The 18857-nt window shown below is 39.1% G+C and overlaps 1 protein-coding gene across 15 annotated transcripts in view; it reads left to right on the top strand.

Moving 5' to 3' along the window:
- CEP112 (centrosomal protein 112) overlaps window positions 1-18857 on the top strand; it is a 462579-nt gene that overhangs the window by 281289 nt on the left and 162433 nt on the right. The window lies entirely within an intron of this gene.

Raw genomic sequence — 18857 nt, 5'->3', positions numbered from 1 at the left:
TGGTTACAGTAGTTTTTATAGTAAGCCTGAGATGCATGCCCCAAAGTTACACACACACATCCATATTTTAGAGTACACTAATAGTGTCAGTAATACTGTAGACTGTATCGACTGCACTTAGTCTAAACCCTTGCTTAACCAGCCGGGTGTAGAGTCTTACATACTTTTATGTTTTTTCAGAATGTATTACAAATTGCTGTTGGGAAAAAAGAAGGGCTACATTTTTTAAGTGTGTGCAGATGTGAGTTTTGGCTAACTGAACTGTTTTTAATATTCATCTATGATATTTTCTTGGCAAAGAAAATGGATATTTGTTCCCACTGCATGACTTTAACAGATCAGTAGACATCCTAGGAATACCCTAAGGAAGCAACCCTGGGTTGTGGAAAATACTTCATACAACATCGGTGTCTTTCAATCTTGTTTGCGAAAGTTTTTAAAATAATTACACATTTCATGTTACTATTGAATGAGAAATTTAAACAGATTTTTAAATGACATTTAAAAGATTTCTAATTCAGACCTATATTTCTGTTGAGTGCTGCCATTCTCTCTCTAATTCAGATTATGGCGTTTATTCAACCCAGGCTACTTTATTAAACTGAAGGAAGTATCATACATTTCAGAGACTTCCTGAAAATAAGAAATTATTAGAATTGCCATACTTACGTCATGACTAGTGGTCCATTAGTCCTATATTTGGTGTCTAATAGCAGAAAGAGGCAGTATAGGTGATGTGAACTTCCAAATATTTAGTTTCCTCAATAATTTACCAGTGACTGAATCAGATTTATTCAATAAGCACTTCAAAAAAAAAAAAATTTTTTTTTTTTATACACGTAGCTCAGTGCTGGGGATGATCAAAAAAGGTATGTAACTTTGTCCCTGCTTTCGGGAAGCTTTTATTATTGTTGTGATAATATAAGCATAAAACAACTGAAAAAGTGTATAACCATGCAAAATCAAATTCTCCATTAGAGTACAATGCTGGAAATTTTGAGGTCTTCAGTGCTCAGGGGATGTTTTATGGGGGAGGTGGTCCTCGAAGTACAGTATTTGAATTGACTTTTCGTTGTTAGTTTCCGTTGAGTTGGCTCCGATTCAGGGGACCTTTTGTATAACAGAATAAGACATTGCCCGGTCCTGTGCCATCTTCATGCTTGTGGTATGTTTGATCCCATTGTTACGGCCGTTGTGTCAAGCCATGTCACTAAGGGTCTCCCTCATTGTCACTGACCCTCTACTTTACCAACCATGCTGGATGTACTTTTCTAGTGAATTGGCACTAGATATGAAGAATTTCCTGAGGCAGTCAAAGGGCCTAAAATGGGAAACTATAAGCTTAGGATAAATTGGGAGAATGTCAGACAGTTATTGCTTATGAAACCTCTACTTATTTTTAAAAAGATTAAAGGTGACTTTTTAGACTTTTTATTTTACACTTACTGAAAAGTTACAAAAATATTACAGAGAATTTCCTTATACTCACACAGCTTCCTCTAATGTTAGCATTTTTTTTATTCGTAGTTCAATTATTAAAACTGGGAAGCTGACATTAATATAATACTCTTAAATAACTATAGACATTATTTGAATTTCAACAGTTTTTCTACTAATGTTCTTTTTCCCCCAGGGTCTAATCCAGATCTCACATTGTATTTAGTTGTCATATCTCCTTAGTCTCTTCCAGTCTGTGACAGTTCTTCAGTCTTATCTTTCATGACCTTGACACTTTTGAAGAGTACTAGTCAATCATTTTGTAGAATGTTTCTCACTTTGGGTTTGTTTAATGTGTTTTTTTATGATGAGATTGGGATTATGCATTTTGGGCAAGAATACAATGGAGGTGGTAGTGTGCCCTTCTCAAATGCGTGTCATCAATGGGTTCATGATATCAATATATCTTATTACTGGTGACCTTAACATTGATCATGTTGCTAAGGGGTGTCTGCTAGGTTCCTCTGCTGTAGAGTTACACTTTTTCCCTTTGTAATTAATAAATATCTTGGCAGAAATACTTGGAAATTATGCAAATATCCTGTTTCTCCTTAGACTTTCACCCACGATTTTAGCATTGTTGGGTTAGCATTTAGATCCGTTAGTGAATCTTGCCCGCAACGATTATTTTTATCTCTCTTTTCATTCACTTTGATTTTGGCATTCTCTGGCGTCAAGTTATGTTTAGGGTGAGACTTTTGTGTAGAACTTTTCCATTTTTGTTGTTTCATATCATCATGGGAGAAAATATTGAATGTTGAAGGTGACTTTTTAAATGCAAGATTTTTTTAAAGTAAGGAATCAGATTTAAGGGGAAAGAAGTAAACTGAACATAAAGGTAAACCCATTGCCATTGAGTCGGTTTCGACTAATAGCAACCCTATAAGACAGAGTAGAACTGACCCCATAGGGTTTCCAAGGCAGTAATCATTACAGAAGCAGACTGCCACATCTTTCTCCCTGGGAGTGGCTAGTAGGTTTGAACCACTGACCTTTTGGTTAGCATGCACCGTGCTACCAGAGCTCCTTGAAGGTAGAGTTAGGGTTCATGAAATAAACAATGTATGGGATCAGGGTATGTATCTTTCGTATAGTGGGACATCAGTTTGGTTCTAATTTTCCCAGTACCAAATATAAAGACAGCATCACAATTAGAACAAGATTTAAAAAAAAAAAGTTTTTTTTTTTTTTTAACTGTAATAAAATTGTAAAAGTCATTAGCTCGAATTCCTGGAATTGAAATCGATAGAGAAAATTTACTAGGGGTCCTCACAAAGAAGCCAGTATATAATGTGGCTAACATCCTCCACAACATTCTCGTGGAACATAAAATTTTTATAGGGTATTTTCTTCAAGTGGGTGTAGTGCATCATTATTTTGACTTTCACTCCTCTAAAAACAGTGACTATCAGAGTGAGATTTAATGTGTTGGAAGTCAGTCTTAACTCCAGAAGTCTTTTAAGAGTTCACAAACTCTTACAAGGTTTGTAGAAGTATTTGAGGGTTAAAAGGAAGTTAATATTAGACCAGAGGTATCTACTTTAACAACAGTGGAATCCCTGTCATTTGACTCCTGCTGTCTAAATGACCAAACCCTGTTTATGATAGTATTTTCTCTGGAGTAGAAATCATTTGATCTTGAACCATCTAAAGGGGACTAGTAAGTAGGGGTGTCCCAAAATTACCTTGTTATAAGGTAGCCTCAGAACATTAATCTTAAGGAGAAAAGATAACAAAACTGAGATTTTCTAAGCCTTTACCTTATTCGTTGTAATTTTGGAGAGATTTTTTTGCCTCAGGTTTTGCTTCTGATGATAATTATATTTTCTGGAACTGAATACTGAGAAAGGATGTTAGTGAATTGATAGGAAGAAGAAGAGGTATTCATGTGTTGTTTAGGTTATCTCGTGAGTTTTCTGCTTCTAAAGAGCAAAAATTATGTAACATTTTGGTATCTTAAAATATATCACTTCTGATATTCTGCAATGAAGGCTTTGCTATTTTTAACATTGATGCCTGACTCTCTGGATTACTTTGCAAATTGCAGCATCTACCGATTTAATTCTGTTAAACTACATATTCAAGTTAAGCATTTCTTTAGTACCTAGAGTTTGAGCTAGGCAATGTGTTAAGTACTAAAGATAAGATTAAGAAAAACCAGTAAACCAGCTGCCCTTGGATCTATTTTGACTCATGGCGACCCCATGTGTGTCAGAGTAGAACTGTGCTCCATGGGGTTTTCAATGGGTGATTTTTTAGAAGTATGTCACCACATCTTTCTTCCAAGGTGCCTCTGGGTGGGCTCGAACCTCCAGCCTTTCAGTTAGCAACCGAGTGTGTTAACTGTTTGTACCACCCAGAAACTCCAGGAAGAAAATACATCATCAATGATCAGGACCTAATGGATCAAATTATATTTTGCATGAATTTTCTAAAAATTACAGATTGTACCCGTTCATCACTTATCTACATGGTTAGGTTCCAAAGAGTAGGTTGTTAACACCAACTCATAGCGACCCTATAGGATAGGGTGGAACTGCCCCATAGGGTTTTCAAGGCTGTAAATCTTTACAGGAGCAGACTACCTCATCTTTCTCCCACTGAGTGGCTGGTGAGTTCAAACCACCGACCTTTTGCTTGACAGCCAAGTACTTTAACCACTGCACCACCAGGACTCCTAAAGACCACGTCATTATGTGAAAATCGATGTTATGCTAAATACTGGCGATTTCCTGCCCTGGCCTCTGGTCCTCCCCGGCCCCAGCCCTCACAACTGGGCATCCTTGGCCCTTCTGGACCTGCAGTGGTCATGGCTCACCCTCACTTAGCTTGCCAGAATCCAAATCCATGCTGTAGACGCTGGCCGCCTGGCATTCCAGCTCGGGCTCTGTGCTCCCGCCCCCCTACCCCGCAGGTTCCAGACTAGGATTAAATACCCCAGGGTAGATTTGAATAAACTGCCGTACCTCCCTCCAGGACATTAATAAGAAAAATAGTGGGTAGATATTTTAACTATTGTCATAAATATGAAATGTCAGATAACAAGATAGTAAGTGAAGAGTGAGTGTAGCTCATTTCCCTTAAAATATAGCTGAGAATAAAATAGCCCAAATGTAATATCAACTCAGATTAGATTAACAGCTCACCCTGAGCACGTGAGTTACATTTGGCTACATTTTGGACTCTGAGGGGCTGTAGAATTTCGATAGTATCTGCATTTATTAGGTTATGAGCTGAAAATAAAATTAAAAAAAAAATTGTATGATATTGGCAACAGTACCATTTGCTAGTTAGGGTGGTGTTTTGGCCTGACTTTTAACTTCCCCATACCATATTTTTTAAACGTGCTTTAAATTATGGGCAAGGAATTAAGACATTATTTTGATTAAAAAAAAAAAAAATCCAAGTGTGATAATTGATGTTTATTTTTGAAATGCCCTGTGAGACCTCAGGAAGAGAACCAAGTCAAAATTGTCCAGTGTTACAAACTCAATCTTCACTATTCAGAAGCTAGAAATAGCAATTTTTAATGGACAATTCTTAAAGAAATATTACATTAAAAAACCTACTTGAGCAGGGGCTCTAATTGAAAGGAGTCTGATTTTTGCTTTGATCATATCTTTTAAGAGGGGAAGGAGAAAGTTATTTAGGAAGCCATTTTGTAATCTTTTCCAGTTAAATAGCCATTTGTTGTTTCGACTTCATGTATCTTCACATCAAGTATTTAAGCCACTGGTTTATAATATTTTTTATAATTTATTTTATTTTTTTATTGAGAACATACACAGCAGAACATACATCAATTCAACAATTTTTACATGTACAGTTCAGTGACATTGATTACATTCTTTGAGCTATCCAACCATTCTCACCCTTCTTTTTCAAGTTGTTCCTCCGCCATTAACATAAATTCAGTGCCCCCTAAGTGCCTTATCTGATCTTTCAGGTTAATGTTGTCAGTTTGATCCCATATAAATAATTCTTAAAGGAGCACAAGGCTCAAGGCAGGCATTCTTTACTAGTTAAGTTAAACTATTGTTTGGTGTTAAGACGACTTCAGGGTATATTTCTGGTTTAAAATTTAATGGTTATCTCAGGACAATAGTTTCAGGGGTTCATCCACCCTCCACGGCTCCAGAAAGTCTGGATTCCATGAGAATTTGAAATTCTGTTCTCCATTTTTCCCTTTTTAATCAGGACTGTTTTATAGAATCTTTGATTAAAATGTTCAAAAATGGTAGCCAGGTACCATCTAGTTCTTCTGGTCTAATGGCAAAGGAGACTGTTGTTCATGGAGGCAATTAGCCACACATTCCATTTTCTCCTTTTATTCCTGATTCTTCTTCTTCTTGTGTTGTCCCAGGCAATTAGAGACCAGTTGTTGTACCTTGAATGGCCTCTTGAGAGCTTTTAAGACCCCAGGCACTAGGCAACAAACTAGGAGGGTAGAACAGGAGCACCAAACACTTCATTAGACCATTTAACTGGGATGTCCCCTGAAGCTCTGACCCTAAATCTCTAAACCAAGGAACCAAATGCTGTGAGGTGTTTGGTTGTACGTAAGTAGGCTCAGCAGTTACTCTTTTTTTTTTTTTTGTCATTGTTATAAATATATCTATCACACAAATTTTGGTAATTCACCTTTTTACAGGAATGCAATTTACTGACAGTAATTGTATTAAGCAGCTATGCAACCCTACCCTTAATCAGTATGGTTTTCCCATCACTGTAAACCATAATATTTTAATTAAATAACATTTCAGCTTTGTTCTCATAACTTAAGTGGTTTCATGACCCACCTGCTTTAATGAACAGCATTAGTCAATACACTGAATATTTGTAGTTAATCGTTAATATATAACAATCCCCTTTATAGTATTGTGTGTGAAATGACTTTTAATTTTGTATCCAGAATTAATTATATATTATATATGCACTTACCAGTAACCACTTATATTGTCTATTCATATACAATAAAATAATTTTTTAAGCAAGGTTGGAAAAAATATATGCCAGGTAAATTTTTTTTTTTCCTTTCTGAAATACTTGTTTCCACAGTCTCTTTATGGGATTAGCCTAGGAATAATGAATGAATAGATAAACAAGCTCATTTTAAATCAGATGGCTACACTGATGAATTCTATAAAACATTTAAGGAAGAAATGATACTCAATACAAACTTGGAAGAGGAGAAAACTTTCCAACTCCTCTTATCAACTTAGCATTGCCCTGATACTAAAAGTAGACATTTTTTGCAAAAATGTACTAAGATAATGAATGCGGAAAGGGTAGCTTCCCACAAATGATTCTGGAACAATTGGTTATCCATGTGGGGCAGTGGGAATGGTGGGGGGACTTCAACTTTTACCCTACATGTATATAAAAGTTAACTCGAAATGAATCATAGGCCTAAACATGAAAGCAAAAAGTATAAAATCTTAGGAAAAAGCATAGGAGAAAATCTTTGTGATGTTGGCTTACAAAAAGACTGATTAGATTGGACTCAAAAAGCATGAACAATGAAAGAGAAAATTGATAAATTTGACTTGATCAAAATTAAAACTTGCTCTTCAAAAAGACTGTTAAGAAAGTAAAAAGGCAAGCCATAGACTGGGAGAAAGTATTTGCTAAATATGTGTCTGATAAAGGATTTTTATCCAGCACATATCAAGAACTCATACTTCAATAAGAAGACAAACAACATACTTTTAAAAATAAGAAAATGGTTTAACAGACCTCACGATTGAAGATATACTATGGTAGCTGAAATTTGAGCCATGTTTTTGGGACACTGGTATTATTTAACTAAACTATGAAAACTGAAATTTGTACAAATCAGAACTGTGCAAAGTAAGGACTCTTTGTATTTAAGAAACATAATCACAGCAAAAAAGAGGAAGACTCCCTGGTTAAGCCAACACAACTTGTCCAAGGCAAGGTCACGGAAGCTCCGTAGACACATCCAAACTCCCTGAGGGACCCAGTTACTGGGCTGAGGGCTGTGTGGACCATGGTCTTGGGGAACATCTAGCTCAATTGGCATAACATAGCTTATAAAGAAAATGTTCTACATTCTACTTTGTTGAATAGTGTCTGGGGTCTTAAAAGCTTGTGAGCAGCAATCTAAGATACTCCACTGGTCTCACCATGTCTAGAGCAAGGGAGAATGAAGAAAACCAAAGACACAAGGGAGGATTGGTTCAAAGGACTAAGGGACCACAACTACCACAGCCTTCACCAGACTGAGTCCAGCAAAACTAGATGGTGTCTGGCTACCACCACTGACTGCTCTGACAGGAATCACAATAGAGGGTCCTGGACAGAGCTGGAGAAGAATGTAGAACAAAATTCTAACTCACAAAAAAAGATCAGACTTACTGGCCTGACAGAGACTGAAGAATCCCTGAGAGTATGGCCCCCAGACACTCTTTTAGCTCAGTAATGAAGTCACTTCTGAGGTTCACTCTTCAGCCAAAGATTAGACAGGCCTATAAAACAGGATGAGACTAAATGGGCACACCAGCCCAGGGGCAAGGACTAGAAGGCAGAAGGGGACAGGAAGCTGGTAATAGGGAACCCAAGGTAGAGAAGGGGAGAGTGTTGACATGTCATGGGGTTGGTAACCAGTGTCCAAAACAATATGCGTACTAATTGTTTAATGAGAAGCTAGTTTATTCTGTAAACCTTCATCTAAAGCACAATAACTTAAAAAAAATAAAAGAAAAAGACGAAGACCCTCAACAAGATGGATTGACACAGTGGCTGCAACAATGAGCTCAAGCATAACAACGATTGTGAGGATGGTGTAGGACCGGGCTGTGTTTTGTTCTGTGGTACGTAGGGTCGCTATGAGTCAGAACCTACTCTATGGCAACTAACAACAACTTTCGAAGTTTATTTTATTGGTTTGCCGCTCCACTAAGTGTCCAGCAAGGGACACATTTGAGGAGTATCATATGGTATACAGCTTGCCCTCATTATCCTTCCTTGTTGTTAGGTTCCATTGAGTAGATTTTGAGTTATAGCTACCCCGTGTAACAGAATAGAACTGTCCCATAGGGTTTTCTAGGCTTCAATATTTGTGAGAGCAGATCGGCACGTCTTTCTCCCCCAGAACCTCTGGGTGGGTCTGAACTGCTAGCTGTTTGTTTAGTAGCTAGCACTTAACCGTTTGCACCACCAGGGCTCCTTCTAATTACACTTTGACTATTAATAAAAATGACCAATGTTACTTGTGTGAGGTCTCAAGCATTGTTTTAAAGGCTTATCTCATTTTCTCCTTATAACATCCCTGTGAAGTACGTGTATTATCCTCTTTGTGGAGGCTCAGTAATTTGGAGAGATGAGATTCCAACCATTTGACTCCAGAACCTGTGCTCTTACCTACTCTGTTGTACACATGGTAACAATGTATATGCTGACTGTATTGAGAAGGGAAATACAGGAAGCTGTGAGAGCATACCAGAGCAGGCAGCTTAGCCTTGGGACCAAGAAATGCCTCCCAGAGGAAATAATGCTTAAGCTCTTCCTTTGATAAGACAGAATATAAAACACATATGCAGTGAAGACACTTGGGTTCTAGCAAGCCCTCAGTCAGTAACTAGCTAAGCAGCCCTTGGCAAAAGTAACTTCTTTGAACTTGGCTCTGTCTTTCTCTTACTTGGATACTGTTCCTTTCAAGCTTTACTTTTTCATGCTTTTTCAACTCTTTTCTGTTATGAGAAAAGGGTACCTTTAGTAAATAAAGATATTTCTTATCTGAGCTTAACAATGTTTGCAAATAATTATGCTTTGTTTACCCCCCTCCGCTTTTACCTTCTCATTTCCACCCCAACAGTTTGACAAGGAAGTACACGATATTTTTTCCATTGAATTATTCTTGTTAAAAGTTGACATTGTCAATGTCATGAAACAAATTAACCATCTTCCTCTGTATTTTTCTAAGGCTAGACATCAAGAGAATCTCAGTTTTGCCCTCCATTGTGCTGAAATAAATTCTTGAAAATAATTGGTCTAAGTTCAGACAATTGATAAGCAATATTTTTTTATACACTATGTATTGCTCTAACAGAGGAACGTATTTGTTGTGTGTCTACCATGTGCCAGGCACTTTCGCATACATCATCTACTTTCATTTTCACAATGCTTTGAAGTTATTATTGAATAGTTGGAGGTACCGAGGCTCAGAGAAGTTAAGCAGTTTATTCAAATTTACACAGCTACAAGTTTCAGAACCCAAATTCTAATTCCAGTGCATTTTTTTTCTAAAACCTGTGGAAGGAATTGCTTGTTTCCCATGCTGGAACCCCGCTAATCCAGCCTTCTGTTGGCTCAGGTAGGTCACTAGACCAAAAGATAGAAGCAGCTCCTGCTTAACAAGATACTTGGTTTCATGAACCAATTCGTGCCTATTGACCCATTTCCGCATTCACGACTAGACTCTGATTTGAATTCCTGACCCCTCATTACCTACACCTTTTGTTAACAAGCCCTTTCACTGATGTTTCTGGTTTCTACCTTGATTGGTCTTCTTGAATAGTTGGTACCTGATTGATCTTTTAACTATTATTTGATCTCTTTGTACTTGATCTCAGATTCATCCAACTTATGGAATCCTCTTCATAATCCTTTTCTAGCACAATTATTGGTCCAGATCTCTGGACCAGCACCAGACCTTTTGTGTTTCTGTCTGAGGTAATCAGAAGTGCAGTCCTCCTGTGATGTCGTACTCTCACCTAGGGTCCACGGTATCAGAGGAAAAGCTCACCCACACGTTATCTTACTATTTGAAATTTGTCTTCTAGATTTTTGCTTTGTGCTTTAGTTTGTGCTGTAGATTTTTCCTTCTATCTGAACAGTTCTTTCTGTTCAGCAAAAGCTTGAAAAAGCAATGCCTGCTTTTGTTTTCAATCTTGAAAGTGTTAAAATCCATCCTTTTAAAATAAATTCTAAAGTTTTATACACTTATTTTTAAAAGTATTCTTTTTTTAATTTTGTGATGACATCTTTGGAAATTCCTTTCAGTCTAAATAACAATGCTTGAAAATCACTTTGACTTTTGAAGGCTGCCAGATTGCCTTATCAGTCTTTGAGAGATTAGGGATGCTTGTTTGGAAGTTTTTTTTTTTTCCCCTAAATCTGAAGTTTTGTTGTTCCATTGTAATATTTTGTTTTAATCTGATTGGGTTCCTGTGGAGATAATATATAAGGGGAACCAAAAATAGTTCAATAAAAAATGCTCAATTATAAATGGGTTGAGTATTGTTTAATTGCTTTAGGTGTCCTTGCCAGCTGCATTAGACTGCCCTGCTGTGCTTGATAAATGTGGAAGGTTTTCTTTGTGCAGTTAGAGTCTGTGGTAGAATAAGGGAGTGCAGACCAGTTCTGTTCCTTTCTTAACTGTGAATTGGCAGCAAAGGAAAAAGGCCATTTTCCAGCTAACCCAAAAACCCATTGCTGTCAAGCCGATTCCAACTCAAAGTGACACTATAGGACAGAGTAGAACTGCCCTCATAGGGTTTCCGAGGAACGGCTGGTGGATTTGAACTGCTGACCTTTTGGTTAGCAGTGGTAGCTCTTAACTACTGTGCCCGCAGGACTCCATTTTCCAGCTAAGATCCTGGAAAGTAGAGAAAATCAAAATCATGGGGAGAGTAAGATATCTTTCAACTAGGTAAAAGGCCTTTTAATAAATACGATTGTGATTGGAAAACAGCAAAGAGAGAAAAAAATGTATTAAAATGGAAGGAAAACAAGGATGATTTTACATGTATTTTGGTAGTAAAGTGCCACTTCAATATAAAGTTCTATGAGTCAGAATTGACTCAAGGGCAACAGGGTTTTTTTTTTTTAAACGGGCTTAAACCAAAAATGAGGGTATTCATTTGGTTTTCAGCTCTAAATAGGATATTGATAAAGGTAAGAGGAGCAATTTTTTTTTTCATTATTTTTCATTTAGTTAAAAACATTTTTCTTGTGAAGTTGTTGCTTCATACATCTCATTTGTATGGCTTCACTTTAATGGCTGTGACTTGTACATGATAAAAATGATACAGAAAGAGCAAAGCGGCCTACTCTAAGTCATAATTGTCCATAGCCAAGATGACATTGGATTGTTCCAGCGATGAGGTTCATTACAACCCACTGACCTGTCTATTACTTGAGCTACTCACTTCCAACAATCTTTTCCTCTTCCCCACCTCAGCCACTTACTCATGGTCATAACCTAGAGTCCTTGCCAATTTCAGTAACTGCACCACCTTCAAAATCTTGGTTTCAGGCATTTCACTGTCATCTCCTCCCTACCCCCCACACTCCATCTTTCTAACTCACTTAAGTTAGGATCCTTACTCCAGCAGTTTTTATCCCATGGGAACTTCCACTTTATTTTTCTACACATCATTTTTCACTTTTCATCAGCTTCCTTATGTCTTCACTTCCCGGTATAGATTTCGTGGCCCATCAATGTGATCGTTCCCTTGAGTATACTCTCAACTTTCTTGTCCCTATTTTCTTCTACCTTCCTTACTGGCAGATACCCAACCCTGGTTAAACCAAATACATATGTACCCTACACCTGTATCTAAGCAGTTGAACATGGTTCAAGAGAAGAGACACTTGTGCTAACTGATTTCACTTAAACGTTAGGCCAAAAATATCAAGTGGGCACTTAGCACTTCCATACTTAGTTCATTTTCCCACTGTCTAAGAAAATTTCATACCTCTCTTTTCTCCTCAAATCTCCAATATTGCCTATCTCCTCACTCTCAGATGATGGCCTCAATTTCACTGGAAAAATGGAAGCAAACAGAAGAGAACCACCTCATCAGCCTGCCCCAGATCTACTTCCTACCTGCATCTGTAATCTGTTATCTGGCCTTCCTTCTTTCAGAGGGGATGGATGCCTTACTTTAGGAAATATGTGCCTTTCAGGCTCCTCACCCCTCTCTAGTTAAGGACTTTTCTCCTGGAAATACCCGCCATTTCTGTTTTATATCAACATTTTCCTCTCTACTATATTATTTCCAAAAGCATAAAAACATGCTATCATAATTTTTAAAATAATAAAAAAAAAACCTTTGACCACCTGCCTTAGTCATCTAGTGCTGCTATAACAGAAATACCACAAGTAGATGGCTTTAGCAAAGAGAAGTTGATTTCTTCACAGTAAAGCAGGCTAAAAGTCCAAAATTCAGGGTGTCGGCTCTAGGGAAAGGCCTTCTCTCTCTCTGTCAGCCTTCTTATCACTCTTCTTCCAGACTAGGAGCTTCTCTGCACAGGGATCCCAGGTCCAAAGGACACACTCTGTTCCCAGCACTGCTTTCTTGGTGGTGTGAGGTCTCCCTGTCTTTCTGTTCACTTCTTTCTTTTATATCTCAAGAGATTGCCTCAAAACACAATCCAATCTTATAGATTGAGTTCTGCCTCACTAACACAACTGCCACCCATCCTCCCTCATTAACATTATAGAGGCAGGATTTACAACATATAGGAGAATCATACAGTATTGGAAATCATGGCCCAGCCAAATGGATATACACATTTTGGGGGGTATATAATTCAATCTATGACACCACCCATACCAAATTATGCTAAGTTATACCTTTGATAATAAATTGACCCAAAAATCTCAGTGGCTTAACTCAAAAAAGGTTTATTGTTAAGTTAAACAATAAGAAATAGTTTTTTTTATAGGTATACATTGGTTATTTATCAGTAATTTCAGTGATTAATTAATACTTTTCCAGATTTCAAGTCCAGTATGGTTGACAGTGAGGCTCCAACATTTTGAACATCACTAGTCACCTGTAGCTAGGGAAGAGAGGGCATGAAGAACTCTTATCCTATCCTTTTTTCTTTGGCTTAGAAGTGACACATTTCACTCTCAGCCCATTAGCCAAAACTACCACTCATTTAGGGGGAGCAAATGGATATTCAATAAGTAGTAAGTGTCTCTGCTTTAATCCCACATTCCTCTCCAACCATTATACCATTTCTGTTTTTCTTCCTTTATAACCAAACTCAAAAGGGTTTTCTACTTGCTTGCTCCACTTTCTCATGTTCTCCTCTATCTTTCATCTATGTCAATGGTACTCATAGCCTTTCTGGTCCACTCTTACACAATCAACAAATGATCTCTTCACTAAACTAATGTTCAGTCCTCAGTCTTCACCTTAAATGATTGCCCAGCATTTTTTACACCATTGATAGCTCCCTCTTTGATATGCTTTAATCACATTATCAGTTATGAGGAGCAGAGGAGGCAGAACCAAGATGGCAGAGTAGTCAGACGCTTCCTGTGGTCCCTCTTACAACAAAGACCTGAAAAAACAAGTGAATCAATTATATATGACAATCTAGAGCCCTGAACATCAAACACAAAGTTGAGGCATCAGACTGAGTGGCAGAGGGTGGGAGAGACAGTTCCGAAGGAGCGAGGAGTTGCCAAACCTGACCTGGCTGGCACTGGCACCCTGCAAACTGGATCAGCTGGCACGCAAGGGGTGAGGCAGGCAGTGGCACTCGGGATGCGTTTTCCACAGTAGGAGAGACCAAGCGGCAGAGAGTCTGCTCAAGCCCCGGGAACCAGCGAGAAACAGTGCTCAATTGGCAAAAGATAAGTACTAGCATCTAACCTACTGTGTGGATCAACAACAACAACAACAAAAAACCTTTTGGGAAGTACCTCTCTCCTGTTTACCTGCCCCCTCCATGTTCTGCTCCAGGTCTCAGTCCAGGTCAGCAATTGGTGTACTCCTTGGGCTGGAAGTAGGACCTGTCACACACCCTTGAGCCATTCTCCCGGCTTTGGTTGTTGTTGTTCCTAGGTGCCATCGAGTCAGTTCCGACTCACAGTGACCCTGTGCACAACAGAACGAAACACTGCCCAGTCCTGAGCCATCCTTACGACCGTTGTTATGCTTGAGCTCATTGTTGCAGCCACTGTGTCAATCCACCTCATTAATGTTCTTCCTCTTTTCGGCTGACCCTGTACTCTGCCAAGCATGATGTCCTTCTCCAAGGACTGATACCTCCTGACAACATGTCCAAAGTATGTAAGACGCAGTCTCGCCATCCTTGCTTCTAAGGAGCATTCTAGTTGTACTTCTTCTAAGACAGATTTGTTCGTTCTTTTGGCAGTCCCTGGTATATTCAATATTCTCCGCCAATACCACAATTCAAAGGTGTCAATCCTTCGGTCTTCCTTATTCATTGTCCAGCTTTCACATGCATATGGTGCGATTGCAAATACCATGGCTTGGGTCAGGCGCACCTTAGTCTTCAAGGTGGCACCTTTGCTCTTCAACACTTTTAAGAGGTCTTTTGCAGCAGATTGACGAAACGTAATGCGTCTTTTAATTTCTCGACCGCTGCTTCCATGGCTGTTGATTGTGGATCCAAGTAAAATGAAATCCTTGAAAACTTCAATCTTTTCTCCGTTTATCATGATATTGCGCATTGGTCCAGTTGTGAGGATTTTTGTTTTCTTTATGTTGAGGTGCAATCCATGCTGAAGGCTGTGGTCTTTGATCTTCAAGTCCTCTTCACTTTCAGCAAACAAGGTTGTGTCAGCTGCATAATGCAGGTTGTTAATGAGTCTTCCTCCAATCCTGATGCCCCGTTCTTCTTCATATATCCAGCTTCTCCTATTATTTGCTCAGCATACAGATTGAATAGGTATGGTGAAAGAATACAACCCTGATGCACAACACCTTTCCTGACTTTAAACCAATCAGTATCCCCTTGTTCTGTCCAAACAACTGCCTCTTGATCTATGTAAAGGTTCCTCATGAGCACAATTAAGTGTTCTGGAATTTCTATCCTTCACAATATTATCCATAATTTGTTATGATCCACACAGTCAAATGCCTTTGCATAGTTAATAAAACACAGGTAAACATCCTTCTGGTGTTCTCTACTTTAAGCCAGGATCCATCTAACATCAGCAATGATATCCCTGGTTCCACGTCCCGTTCTGAAACCAGCCTGAATTTCTGACGGTTCCCTGTCAGTATACTGCTGCAGCTGTTTTTGAATGATCTTCAGCAAAATTTTGCTTGCATGTGATATTGATGATATTGTTCGATAATTTCCACATTCGGTTGGATCACCTTTCTTGGGAATAGGCATAAATATGGATGTCTTCCAGTCACTTGGCCAGGAGGCTGTCTTCCATATTTCTTGGCATAGACAAGTTATCACCTCCAGCGCTGCATCTGTTTATTGAAACATCTCAATTGATATTCCATCAATTCCTGGCGCCTTGTTTTTCACCAATGCCTTCAGAGCAGCTTGGACTTCTTCCTTCAGTACCATCGGTTCCTGATCATATGCCACCTCTTGAAATGGTTAAACATCAACTAATTCTTTTTGGTATAATGACTCTGTGTATTCCTTCCAACTTCTTTTGATGCTTCCTGCATCGTTTAATATTTTCCCCATAGAATCCTTCACTATTGCAACTCGAGGCTTGAATTTTTTCTTCAGTTCTTTCAGCTTGAGAAACGTCGAGCGTGTTCTTCCCTTTTGGTTTTCCATCTCCAGCTCTTTGCAGACGTCATTATAATACTTTACTTTGTCCTCTCGAGGTGCCCTTTGAAATCTTCTCTTCAGTTCTTTTACTTCATCAATTGTTCCCTTTGCTTTAGCTGCTCGACGTTCGAGAGCAAGTTTCAGAGTCTCCTCTGACATCCATCTTGGTCTTTTCTTTCTTTTCAGTGACCTCTCCATTTCTTCATGGATGATGTCATTGATGTCATTCCACAATTCGTCTGGTCTTCAGTCACTAGTGTTCAATGCGTCAAATCTATTCTTGAGATGGTCTCTAAATTCAGGTGGGATATACTCAAGGTCATATTTTGGAACAGACCATCAATTGCTCATATGCAAGTTCAAGCTGAAACTGAAGAAAATCAGAGCAAGTCCACGAGAGCTAAAATATGACCCAGCTTTGGAGAGGAAACAAATTAACAAACAGGAAAAAATAATCTGCCAGCTCCCCTAAGCTGGGAACTCAGGGAAGGCACAGCCCCTTTGCCTAGGTACAGGCATAAGGGTTCCATGGACTTTGAGTGGCTTTCACCTCTGCATAGACCTGTGTGGGCCCATTTCAATAGCATAAACTCTCATTAGCACAGTACAACAGGGTATATACCTGAAGCCTGTTTTCATCTGTATCAGCTGCAAGGCATAGTGGCAGATTTATGACATTTGACACTGCCCTGCCATTAAGCAGGGTCCTCACCTACCCACATCAGGGGCCTGAGGACTGGTGGCTCCACCCACTCCACCGAGCCACCCACAGCAGGGGTCCAAAAATAAGTAGTGACTCCCAGTCCTTACAGCCAACAGCATTGGGTGTCCACAGTCTGGCTGCAAAACCCACCTACCTATGTGCTTAAAACCCACCTACCTATGTGCACTAGGGAATAGGAACACCCAGACACTCCTGGGCAGCAGCCAGCTCCCTTCCTTGATCAGCACATGAGCCGCTACTACAGCCAGATACCTGTGACTATTCCAATCACCCCTGCCCATCTAGGTCTGTAGGTGAGAGCCTGCAGCACACACTTGGTGACCAACGACCTGGACACCTGACCTGAATCCACACAAGAAAAGTAAACAGACTCCTGGGCTCACATACCTAGAAACAGCTCTAACCACCTGGAGACAGGACGTGAGAGCTTCAAAGATGCTAATAATCAAACTAGCTCACACAACTAGCATATTTGGGCATATCAAAACAAAACAAGAAGCCAGGACACAGTAAGCAAATATAAATATAATAACTTATTGATGGCTCGGAGACAACAGTCAATATCAAATCACATAAAGAGGCAGGCCATGATGGCTTCAGCAAGCACCCAAAACAATCCAGAAACCTTCCCGAGGAAGAGAATTTCTTGGAATTACCGGATGTAGAATTCAAAAGATTAACATACAAAACTTTTCAAGAGATCAGGAAGGAGATAAGGCAAAATGTAGAACAAGCCAAGGAACACACAAAGCAATAGAGGAACTTAAGAAGGTTATACAAGAGCATAATGACAAATTAAACAGGCTGCAAGAATCCATAGAGAGACAGCAAACAGAAATCCAAAGGATAAACAGTAAAATTTCAGAATTAGACAACTCAGTAGAAAGTCCTAGGACCAGAATTGAGGCAATAGAAGTCAGAATTAATGAGACTGAAGATAAACCAGTTGACACCAACTTATTTGAGGAAAAATCAGTTATAAGGAACATCACACTCTTGAGGGGGTTCACCCAATTGGCTAGCTGCTCCTTCTCCACCTCCTGCACTGGCCCCATCTTCGTGCCCTCTTAATGTTTTGATGGCTTCATCTCTGTCCTTTTCTTTCTTTATTCAGTCCCTAAGTGATCTTGTCTATTCCCATAACTTTAAACACGATTGCATGCTGGTAACTTGCAGATTTATATCTCTAGTCCTAGTATCTTCTCTGAGCTCCAGACTTACATATCTCTGAAATTCCAGTAGACATCTCACACTTAACATTTCTGAAACAGAGCTCTGGCTTCACCCCTAGTCTTCCCCAATGTCATAAATAGGACTCAGAGTCGTCCTTGACTCATTTTTCTTTCCTTCACACTCATATTCATCCTATCAGCAAGGCCTGTTGATTCTGTCTTGAAAATATATCCCACATCAGACTACTACTCATCACTTCTGCCATTAACACCTCAGTCTAGAGCACCAATAACTCTTGAATGGACTGTTGCAGTATCTCCTAGCTAGTCTCCCTGTTTGCATGCTTGCTTCCTCCAATAGTCTATTCTCCACACAACACCCAGATCTTTTAGGAAATACATCAGATCATATAATTCTGCCCAAAATTTCCATAGGCTTCTCAGCAGTGTTAGAACAAGATGGAAACCCCTTACTTTTGCTCTCAAGGTATTATGTGGTCTGGCCCTGCCCCCCTCTCCAACTTATCTCCTACTTCTCTCCTTGTCAGTTGCACAGATCCAACATGTGCCTTCTTGCCAAGTTTGGTCCTTCCTAAAATCTTTTAATTTTTCTTTATCTGAATTTCTTTAGATCTCATATTTTCTGCTGCCTTATGCCTAAATGTTAGAGTATCTCCTGTCACTTTAAATCATTGCACCCTGCCTTTTTTTCTCCACACTACCTCTCACTTCTTATTATCTGTTTTCTTGTTTATTATTCACTGTTGTTTCCCCTGGACTTAGAATAGTGCTGGACACATGGCTGGCATCCAGTAAAAATTGCTGAATGGATATATGGATGGATGATTCTTTAAAGTTTTTTCAACTCTAGCACCCCAGTTGAGACTGAATAGATTTTGTAAGGAATAATTCTTGGCCCTTGATTTTACCAA

The sequence above is a fragment of the Loxodonta africana genome, chromosome 18 (assembly GCF_030014295.1).
Source record: "Loxodonta africana isolate mLoxAfr1 chromosome 18, mLoxAfr1.hap2, whole genome shotgun sequence".
NCBI classification, from domain to species: Eukaryota; Metazoa; Chordata; class Mammalia; order Proboscidea; family Elephantidae; genus Loxodonta; species Loxodonta africana.
The sequence above is the reverse complement of the archived record's forward strand: the minus strand, read 5'-3'. Positions and strand labels throughout refer to the sequence as shown.